The following is an 11,988-nucleotide window of genomic DNA, read 5'->3' as shown; positions in this document are numbered from 1 at the left end:
TCCTTAGAGGATTGCTCCTTCGAGGTGAAACGAGTTCCGTTTGAGAGTAAAGGCGAGAATGAGGTTTATGACAACTAATAAAAAGTTTAATAAAAAAAATTGTTTTTTGGCTTCTAATGAGAAACGACACCAGGTCGTTGGAAAAGGAGTCGCTTGGGAGTTTTGGTGGAGTCGCAAGCCCTGGAAAGGCAGTTGGGGAAGCGTTGTCTTTCTTGTGTGAGTTAGTGTGTGTATGTAACACTACAGGCAAGAGAGAGAGAGAGAGAGAGAGAGAGAGAGAGAGAGAGAGAGAGAGAGAGAGAGAGAGAGAGAAAACGTTGGCATGAAGAGAGAGAGAAGTGGAGAGAGAAAACAAAATTTATAGTGCGTTTGTGTGTCGTCTTTTTGCTTGAGAGTTAGTGTGTGTGTTAGTGTAAGGTTCTTTCTTGAATGTGTTATTGTGTGTGTATGTAGCTTTTGAGGAGAGAGAAAGAGAAAGTCGTTGGGAGATAGAAAGCGAATAAGAGAGAAGTAGGAGAGAGAAAACCAAAATGATTGTGTGTGTATGTACCTTTGCCTTCTTGCTTGAGAGCTAGTGTGGGTGTTAGTGTGGGGCTGATTTCTTGTATGTGAATGTGTGTGTGTGTGTGTGTGTGTGTGTGTGTGTGTGTAGTAAGCTTAGGTAGATAGAGAATCAAAAAACGCAAGAGTGAAAGAGAATAGGAGAGCGAACGAATAGAGAGAGAAGCAGAATTAATTGAAAGCAAAAAGAGACAAAGAATGGGTAATAGAGAGAATTAGAATGTTGCTTGCTTGTGTGAGAGTGTGTGTGTATGAAGAATTGAGAGAAGAGAGTGACTACCTGCAAACCGAAGAGAGAGATGGAAGAAAATTGATTGAAGAATCAAGACTATTCTACAAAAGTCGGGAATAGAAGCCAAGCTATTGGTCCAAAGCAATCGTAACAAGACAATTTAAAGCAGTGAAAGGCTAGTCTAGAGTTTGACATATAAATAAATATAAACATAAAATTCTATAATAAATCATAAATTTGAATGTTAAGCATAAGAATTTGATACATAGTTGAGAATATAAAATGGACTTGCATGTATGATTTTTATTCTGCATCATTGTGAATGTTTGCTAGAGGTTAAATTTAGAAAATCTTCCACGTTAGAAGCATTTAGATTGGGGAGAAAGTGAACATTTGTAAAAAATAAATCAATTGAATACAGTTATTTCAAATTTCACCAATGTATTGTGTAAAGAGCGAGTGTATGGGCAATTGAGAGTTAACTTTTGATTGTGCAAAATAAAAATATCATTATCATTGGTCGAGTTCATATGTCAGTTTAAATCTGTAAAGAAGCGTCTTTGGTTATGGTAAAAAAGAAGTACTTTTGAAATGAGACATTGAAATATAAAAATATATGTTATTTTTGTTGGTATGACTAAGAAAGAAATGCTTGTAAAAAAGGAATTTGCATGGAATTCATATGTTTTTTATACTTAGTTTTAGAAGATTGTAGGGCGCATACTAGGTGTTTGAGAGTGTTAGTAAGTGTTGGACTACAAAATTCAAAAAAATTAGCAAAATAAGTGAAATACGAATGCATAATCATGAACCTGTTAGAATGTGTTTAAGAGTAGTAAATGAATGGAAAATCATAGTGCACATTTGGGATAGATAAGGGGCCGTTGGACTAATTGAATGTCATTAAGAAGACTTGGAAGGAAGCATTCATTTGGTGCATCCGCCGGAAGCTCGGCTAGCTACTTCAGCTACGGGGCACCTCAGTGCATAGACTTTGCATGCCGATCGTTCCCTGGTTTGACCTAGATACCTAGAGTGAAATATAGAGCCGTTTAGTCTAAGTGAGTGAGTGAGAGCACACGTAAACATTCCTACGGGGTCCTTGGACTTAAAGAGCCATGGTTGTTTTGTGTAAGTGACAATCAGGTTAAATATAGTACACAAGTATCCGTGGGCACTTAGGATTTCCCAATTGATAGAAAGAGTTAATCAAATCTCAATAGCATAGAGCTCCTATTGCTATAGACAGATGCGTAGAGAGCCCTGCAAAATACTCAAAAATAGCACATAGCAAGACATAAACAACTAAATCTACGTACCTACCGACTCGCATAGCACATAACCACAACGTATGCAAACAGAGAGAGATAGAGAGTGGGAGAGAGCAAGATAGCACGTGCGGATGCACCTCCTAGAGGGGAGTGCTACGCCGGCATAGCGAGAGAGAAGAGAGGAGAGGTGAGAAGAAGAACGCAGACACTGGGTGCAATCTCCCCCCGTGAAAGAGTGACCATTTCCCTCTTGCACGTATTTGTTTTATAGGTTTCTTAAATGGTCAAATTGATTACAAACTGGCCGGCCGGTCATAAATGGCCAAACTCATAAAAGAGAACGTGAAATAATAAAATGTACATGATATACAAATCCATTTGCATAGGCCAAGCTTGGTCTAGTCTTTTCCACCTGTCAGCTACTGCTGCAATAAATAATAAAATGTCAATTCTATAACATACCTCTCTATTGGAAAGCAACTGTCCTCAGTTGCAAAGATAAGAAATTTGCAAACGATACTTGTAAGAAACAGTGATTAGAAATCGGTGTCAAAAAAATAGCATATAGTAAAATAATGAAACTAAACTATATTTATTATGCTTGTCGTCATCCACATACTACCTATTCTAGTGTCCCATACCACTAGAATAAGCAGTATATGTCATATCCTGATGAATCATCATATACCAATTCCAAGTCCCATTTCCATAAATATTATCGCGACAGAAAATCATCATATACCAATTCCAAGTCCCATTTCCAAAACCAAATCCAAAATATCTTTCATTTTCTATACCTGGGTCAGTTGCAATGGTGGCCAGCCACTGCAGCATGATTTTGTGATCGGTGTTGCCTCATCCGACGAGTCTACACCAATAAAATGTGCTGCCTAAATTGGCGAATCTGCATTTGATACTGGTTTAAAATCATGAATCTGCAATTTATCAATGTGCTGCCTAAATCGGTAGATCTACATAAATAACCGGTGTTGCCTAAATTGGAAAATCTACACCACGATGAGCATTGGAACACTGCCTAAATTGGCGGATCTGTATGCATATATGTGACCAATTGACTAGAAAAGACATAAAAAGACAAAACATTTACTACATGTGTGACACCACATTGGATTATAGTTGAGTAGTAGAGTACTTACAAATTTTTGTTCACTAACTCAAAGCACCACAGCTCATATGAGTAGCTACATAGCTTAGTGTCAAATCCTCTCAATAGAAATTCCATACAGTGCAAGCACAAGCCAGAACTTTAGGGATTCTTAATTTCATATACCATAAGAAAATGCAAAGAAGTAAAAGATCCATTTTCTTTCAAATTGTCCAATGCTATTATCCCTATTACAAACTACTTGACTTTGTGTCCTTAAATATATGCACAACCAAAATAAACTTCCAAGCAAGTAGAGAAAGTGAGTATTATTGTAGGAGTATGATAAGGGATGTTAGTGCAGTATAGGCAGACAAGATATGTTGCGTAATTGATGAGATCTTAAGAAATATGATAGTCATAGATATATATAGGAATGGATTCATTAAGGAGAATTAAAATACCGTGGAAAACAACGATAAATTACGTACCTGGAGGTGGTTTGAAGAAGTGACTAGTATCCAAATTGTCAAATGCTAAACAATTTCTTGAAACAAAGGTCAACACAACAAAATTCATCATTTGAGTACTGTTATGCAAGTTAGAACAAACCAAAGTACAGATGCCATAAAGTTCAAGTTGTACAGATGGGTGTCAAAAACCGATGAGGTGGATTGTATATGTGAGTAAGTTTTTAAACCATTGATTGTTGTTACAAGAAAATTAGAAGCTGATAAAATTTCACGAGTGTTATTGAAACTAGCTAAAATAGCAAAACATCGGCTAGATTTCATGATTTCCTTCAAGTAAATCGGTAAAGTTTTACAAGTTTTAGTGTGAATACCTGAAACTCTCTGAATTTTGACCTAAAAACAAAAGAGCTTTAGGTGTGCCTTTATTGTCTTCAGTTAGGAAAATTGCTTTTGGCAAGCCCTAACTCCATCAACAAACATTTCTATGAGTACTCTGATCTAAAGATAATTTCTTGTTAAAAATTCCGTAGGAGCTACTATCAATGGTCATCTTTCAATGGACACAAGAAACACTAAAATACCGAGAGACATAGCAGCGCTTATCACCACCTTAAATATACACACAAAAATCTCACACCACATAGCCACGAACATTAACTTCAAGCTATGAAAGACCATATAGAACACTTATAGTATGTGTGTGTGTGTGTGTGTTTATGTGAGTGTGTATGAGTATGTCATCAAAATTGACAAGTGAGTGTGTGTGGAGGGCAAGAGGTCATCAACTTGCGAGGTTAGGGACAATCGAATACAAAGGTACTGTCCGCACTTTGGTTGAGGGGAGGAAGAGAGAGAGAAAATGAAATGAAATGTTATATTAACCATCTTCAAAATGCTAAAATTTTGTATGAGACCAAACTAATACAATCCTTGTGGATCGAAACCAATTCCAGGATACAAAAATAATATGAAGTAAAGTGAAAGACTATATGAAGTAAAGTGAAAGACTGAAAAAAAAAACTTAAACCAAAAGCCTAAAAGCGTGAGTAAAATCAGCATCATCATCGTCAATGCTCGACGATACCTGGAAAAGGGAATTATCGGTCGATCTTGACTAGTACAAGTGGAAAGACCGACATAACCACTACGACTATAATCTAACAGAAGCAGCGTGAGATTTCACCCACCACCTTTGACAATAAAAAATAAATAAAAATAAAAAATAAAGTGAACATTAGTAGGGAAGAAGGATTCTAGAATTCTTTCGACTCCAAATGATTACATAGAATCTACATGCAGTGGCTCTCCTACTGGCTCCAAATAATTTTAATAAAATTCAATACTGTGTCAGATTTTGTCTAAAACACCTCCCCTAAAGTAGTGCCCTCTGAATAGGTTCAAAACAACCCTTGCAGTTGACTAGGGATAAATATTTTAATGCTTTCAACCCCATCTTCACGCGTTGACTCGTCGTTCGTGTTTCTGGTCACAAGCGCCTGATACAATACATCCTCGGATAGCGCCTGATGCCAACCATCCCCAGACACTGATGTTCATTTTATCGTGTATTTTACTTAATTTGATTGTGTCCCAAGACATTGTATTAGATCCCCCAAGATTGTATCACTAATGTGATCTCTTAGGACATTTTGGCCTTGTGAAGACAATTAACATACCGTGTTTTTTGTTGTTGTTGGCGTGTGCGTGTTGGGCTCAAGATAGAGGTGGTTGTGACTGACTGATGGAGAGAAATTGGTGTGTGCCAGAGAGGAATGTGGTGTGTCAAAGGGTTGACGGTTGAAAAGCTAGGGCCGAAATGCTCCTGGGGTTCATGTCCGGTAATTTGCATGCACAAACCATTGGTGCACGCCAAACGCCAATTGCCGTCCCATGCTTGTGCTTGGACTGCAGCCTGTGCATCTGCTAGGAAATCCAAGGCCGAGGTGAGGCAGGGGTAGAGGGCAGCAGAGCTGGAGGCGAATTAGCCAGGGGGCTTGCAATTAGACGTTCCACCCTCAGGGGTTGACCGCTCCAACATCTTCTCCCATGCATGTTTGCCCGATTTTGAAGGTCTCCCACTCTGCATACTCCCTTTGATCGAGAAAGTCATTTGTGGACTTGAAAGGCCTAGTTCGAAGAGGACGCAGTCCGAGCAGTGAGCATTGGTGGTGAGAGCTCCTGCAACACCCACAAGCTTCTTTGAATAGATCTACTGAGAGCCTAATCAATGTGGCTTCACAGTACGCTATAGGGCCCATCCTTGCTAGAGAGCTGGCCACCTGCACTGACTAGAGAACTCCCATGAACGAGAGAGAGAGAGAGAGAGAGAGAGAGAGAGAGAGAGAGAGAGAGAGAGAGAGAGAGAGAGAGAGAGAGAGAGAGAGAGGTTCAAGGCGTGCTGTTGGTTGGAGGTGTCTACTCGCTTTTTCGTTTCTTGACATGCCGCCATCTATAGCACTCGCTTATCGCCACCACATGCATGCCAAGATCAACTGCATGCACTAAGCGTGGGAGGAGAAGGGAGAAAGCAAGGGCGGCACTAAGAGGGAGATTTGTGTGTGTGTTTTTGACTGTTAGGTGACAAAAAGGAGAGAGTGTCGGGCTACAGACTACTGCTCGTTATAAAGCGACCACAGCCGCAAAATATACTACATGGCGGCGAGTGGAGGAGAAAAAGAGAGATGGCCCAAATCAGTGATCTAGGAGAGGGTATAAAGAGAGAGAGAGAGAGAGAGAGAGAGAGAGAGAGATCAGAGAGAGATGGAGTCAAACTGTAGAGGGGGATATTGTTCGGATGGCCTTGTGTGTGTGTTGTTCAAAAATCAACGTAGTTGGTGAGTGTAGGCGCCCCCAGCTACGAGAGAGAAAGAGATGGGAAGACGGCACATGCTATTGCATGCCGTGTCATGGCCATGAGCAACTGAGAGTAGGACGTTGGAGATAACTTCAAGAGTGAGAAGTAGTTGGTGATCAGGATAGTTGGCGGCTGGGTGGTTTGAAGACGAGAGAAAGAGGCAGTTGAACTATGGTTGGCTGCTGGCATGAAAAAAAGAGGGAGAGGAAGGCGACCAGTGCATAGCCACCTGGATTCAGTGATCTTTCATGGCTGTGATCATTCGTCACCAGTGTAGTGCAGACTCACGATATTGTTGAGTTTTCTTTAATTAAGACAAGTGATACTATGCTTATCAGTGACTTGAAAATGAAAAGACAGTCTAAGGGTCATTCTCATTAGATGAAGTGCGATGGCTTCTTCTTAGATTCATTATATTAGGGTCTATAAAAACTACTTCGGCATTTACTTCTAAGTCGATTGCCCTCTCAAATAAATTTTATTTATTTATTTATTTATTACTAGATCATGAAGATCCTTCAGTTATCTACATTCTGTGCAATATCTCCTTGTTACTGGAAATGTATTTGAAGATTATTCATTTAGCATGATTCCTTTACTTTATATTTACAGTCATCAAATCTTGTCTGCTAATCTCTTCGTCTAGCCGCTTGCACCTGTAATTACTAAGTCTCTATATAGGGAAAATTGTAGGCACGCAATCTTCCCTACATATAATACGATTATCTCTCTTATACATGCATATTAATATCACCAACTAGCCTTTTCTATAGCCATATGCAACAAAACTCCTCATTTCCTCATGCATAATTAGCTTCGTATGATTAATTATAATCAGTCAGAACACATTATTTATTTTTATTATTATTAATTTCATTCACTAGCTCATAAAAATTTGCAATTCTAAAAGAATCCAAACATATTTTCAAACAAGATAAGTTACTCTCCAGTAAACATGACTTATCTTAAATCCTGATAATCTCCGTAGGCGTGAATATCGCAGACCCGTGAACGCACCCCAAGCTATGATACCACTGCTACAGACGGATGTGTAGAGAGCCCTGCATAATACTCCAAAATAGCACATTAGCAAGACATAAACGACTAAATCTACGTACATGCCGACTCGCATAGCACATAACCACTACGTATGCAAACAGAGAGAGATAGAGAGCGGGAGAGAGCGAGATAGCACATGTGGATGCACCTCCTAGAGGGGAGTGCTACGTCATCATGGCGAGAGAGAAGAGAGGAGAGGTGAGAAGAAGAACGCAGACACTGGGTGCAATCTCCCCCCGTGCAAGAGTGACCATTTCCCTCTTGCACGTATTTGTTTTATAGATTTCTTAAATAGTCAAATTGATTACAAACTGGTCGGCTGGTCATAAATGGCCAAACTCATAAAAGAGAATGTGAATAATAAAATGTACATTATATACAAATCCATTCGCATAGGCCAAGCTTGGTCTAGGCTTTTCCACCTGTCAGCTGCAATAAATAATAAAATGTCAATTCTATAACACCTGTACTCGAAGTAATATGACAATAGTCAAGGATCCTATGTCGTTAGAATGGGTCAGCAATTTTCTTGATCTCATTAAGTGGAGAATTTTAGACAAGTTTTAGAAGCCACGAGCGCAATTGAATACACTTTTAAAGGCCTGCACATATTCTTGTTGTGTAGTATGTTAGGGGAAGAAGGAGAGTGCGTACATAAGTACACTGAACCAGAAAGGGCCCTAAACATAGATGCTCAGCAGTTAGAGACTTCTGAAATAATCATCAACACACCTAGTGATCGTATGCCAAAGCCCTTAACGCATTTAGACACATACGCAGCAATCCACGTAATCGCCCCACTGGAAATTTGTGGATGTGATATACTATAAGACGATAGCATTTGACTCAGGTGGGGATTATCATTGTGAAAGATATTCAATTCCAAAAGAAAGGCCGCTAGCATTTAGCAATTTCCAAAAGTACTTAGCATTAGGGAGCGGGGTTCCTAGAGAGTTAGACCCCTAAATGATTAAAGAGCATAGAGACATCCTAGAGCAAGAAAAGCAATCTGCATCTGAGTGGCTTCTGTAGAAACAAGCAGCTATAAAGTATGCTTGGAGAACTACATGCTAACATCGAGTGCCTCCAAGAGTATAAAAATTGGGATTTTGAAGCCCAAAACATTGTGTCATCTGACTCTGTGGGGTCACTAAGTCAACTAAAAATAGAGAGTAGAGGGAGGACATGTTGTTGATATTGTTTTCGTGTTGCACATCCACCCTATGTGATTGGAAACACTAGTTCAAAGATTATAGTAAAGAGAAAATACCTAAGACAAATTATTGTTAAAGTGGCGCATAGGAGCAGAATAAAACACCTTTTACGACCCTTAGTAAACCAGTTACTAAAGTTTCTTAGAGAGACTGGATAGGATAATATAAAGATTGAGCATGAAATCTTAGTAGTGGTATACGTTGCATTGAAGGATTAACATCAATGGAGGCTACACAATTGTGTGCTCGTATGAGTGGAGTAGATTCTAATAGAAGAGAAAAACAAAATAGGGCTAGAGAAGCACGTAGAAAGAGGCAAGAAGAGATAATTTCTCAAGCTCTCTCTCTCTCTCTCTCTCTCTCTCTCTCTCTCTCTCTCTCTCTCTTTCTCTCTCTCTCTCTCTCTCTCCACGATAAAAATCGTCCGTGGGAACACACATCCAAATGCACTAACACACACACAAAGAGACGCATCAAAAAAGAGAAGGGGGCGGGGGGATAAACAATTTTTTGGGCAATCCTTTACTTCAATCAACAAAAAGAACACTAGCCACACAATTGACGGTGCATCCTCTTGATCATCATGCAAAAAAGCCCCAAAAATGGGTACAAAAAGTGGTTTTATAAAGGCCCTTCGGCCATTTTTAGCAAGTCAGGGAGAAGCGAACAAGTGTCCTCTTGATTTAAAAATGTTTGCATATAAGCTAACTCTTTGTAGGATTGGTCGACTCTTCTCTCTTCCTTTCTCACTTTTCCTCTGCACCACCCAAAATCTCCGTTAGGACCGCCCCGCATCGCCACAAGCCACCACAAATAGCACCTATAGAGCTCCCAACATATCCACCATGCCAAGTAAATTCATTCTCCACTTCATGCACCTAAATGAGTTTCAAAAGCAGGCTATATACCCCAATAAAATGACGAAGTACCTCGCATGTGGGATCTTCTCAGTTGCCACATAGTAGGCCTACATCAAATGGCCCTCAAGGCTCCAAAAAAACCCTTTCACATCACATTGGAAAAACTTCACCTTGGGTACCAACTTGGCCAAGCTCCCATTTCTTCTTCACAAACCCAATGAGTGAGCCATAAAGGCCAATTGAAAAACTTGTGTTGGCTTTGAACGTATAGAATCCTATCGCATCCTAGCTTTGTGAGTCTTTGAACGATACATGCAAAATCACCAAAAAATCATCAACCATTGCACTACTTATAACTATCATCGACTTCAACCATCGGTATCTTGCCGATCAAGACTCTGGTTCATGCAGTGCCAACTCCTACTAACTTCATATAGTGCACACCACATTCCAAAACTTGGTCAAGGCCAAAAAACCATCAGGTGACACGTCTATCGATGTGATCAAGTGGGCAAGTAACTAACTAGACCTCGACAACCTTTCAATTGCTTCAACCAGGTGAAAATAAAAAAGCATGATCATTTCATCTCTAGTAACACCTCATCTTCAAAACTCTCACGTTTGGCATAGCCAAATCCACCGCTTCAACTTCAAAGAGGAGAAATGAGATGCTCTTCAATGGGGGCACCCGAAGATGGAGAGGGGGAATGGGGAACACACCTAGCACTTACACAATTGCCTATTTATAGTCCATGGTATTCATAGCACCCCTATCTTTTTGAGAAAACACCTTTGAACAACTCATTTACATTGGCAAACTCAACCCAATGTGCCAACACACTCACCATGACCAAATACACATGCACTCACAACATGTGCACAATTTCTATCACAATGACCATCGACGCACACAAAAAACCTCTCTCTCTCTCTCTCTCTCTCTCTCTCTCTCTCTCTCTCTCTCTCTCTCTCTCTCTCTCTCTCTCCCCTTGCACCACAAAAAAAGTTCGTGGGAACACACATCCATCCGCACCAAAACACACAAAAAGAGACACAACAAAAAAGAGAAGGGTGCAAGGGGATAGAAAAATTGTCGGGCAATCCTTCACTTCATTCAACACAAGAACACTACCCACACACTTGACGGTGGATCCTCTTGATTTTGAGAGAAGGGGGCGGGGGGATAGACAAATTTTTGGGAAATCCTTCACTTCATTCAACACAAGGAACACTACCCACACACTTGGCGGCGCATCCTATTGATCATCGAGAAAAAAAGACCCAAAAAAAGGGCACAAAAAGTGGTTTTATAGAGGCCCTTCGGCAATTTTTAGCAATTCAGGGAGAGTCGGACAAGTGTCCTCTCAATTAAAAAACATTTTCATACAAACTACCTCTCTGCAGGCTTGGTCTCTCTCTCTTCCTTTCTCACTTTTCCTTTGCACCACCGCATGAAGGCCCCCCCCAAGGCAATCCTCGTCAACTACCGAGCCATGCCCCCACCAAAATCCCCACCAGGTCCACCCCGCATTGCCACCAGTTGCCGCAAGTAGCACCTATGGAGCTCCCAACATAGCCACCATGCCAAGGAGATTCCTTCTCTACTTCATGCACCTAAATGAGGTCCGAAATCAAGCTATATACCCCAAGAAAATGATCAAGTACCTCGCATATGTGGGATCTTCTCAGTCACCACATGGTAGGCCTACATCAAGTGGCCCTCAAGGCTCCAAAAAAACCCTTTCTCATCGCATTGTAAAAACTTCACCTTAGGTACCAACTTGGCCGAGATCCCATTTCCTGTTCCGAACTTAATGATTGAGCCACAAAGTCAAAATGAAAAATATTTGTGCTTGCTTTGAACGTCTAGTTTACTGAGTCTTTGAACGAGGCATGAAAAATCACCAAAACATCATCAAGCATTGCACTATTGGAAACTATTGTTGAGTTCAACCATCAGTATCTTGCCCATCCGTACGTTGATTGATGCAGTGTCTACTCCTACTGACTTCATATAGTGTACACCACATTCCAAAAACTGGTCAAGGCCAAAAAACCATAAGATGGAATGTCTAACCTGGGGCCAAAAAACCATCAGCTGACACGTCTATTGATGTGATCAAGTGGGCACGTCACTAACTAGCTCCCGACAACCTTTCAATTGCTTCAACCCTAGTGAAAATCAAAAAGCGTGAACACACCATCTCTAGTAGCACCTCATCTTCAAAACTCTCACATTTGGCATAGCCAAATCCACAGCCTCAACTTCAAAGAGGAGCAATGAGGGGCTCTTTAGTGGGGGCAGTAGAAGATGGAGACGGGGAATGGGGAACACACCCAGCACTCACACAATTGCCTA

This window comes from Adiantum capillus-veneris, chromosome 18 (assembly GCF_014529385.1).
Source record: "Adiantum capillus-veneris isolate H3 chromosome 18, ASM1452938v2, whole genome shotgun sequence".
In the NCBI taxonomy this organism is placed as follows: domain Eukaryota; kingdom Viridiplantae; phylum Streptophyta; class Polypodiopsida; order Polypodiales; family Pteridaceae; genus Adiantum; species Adiantum capillus-veneris.
Note: the sequence above shows the minus strand (reverse complement) of the source record.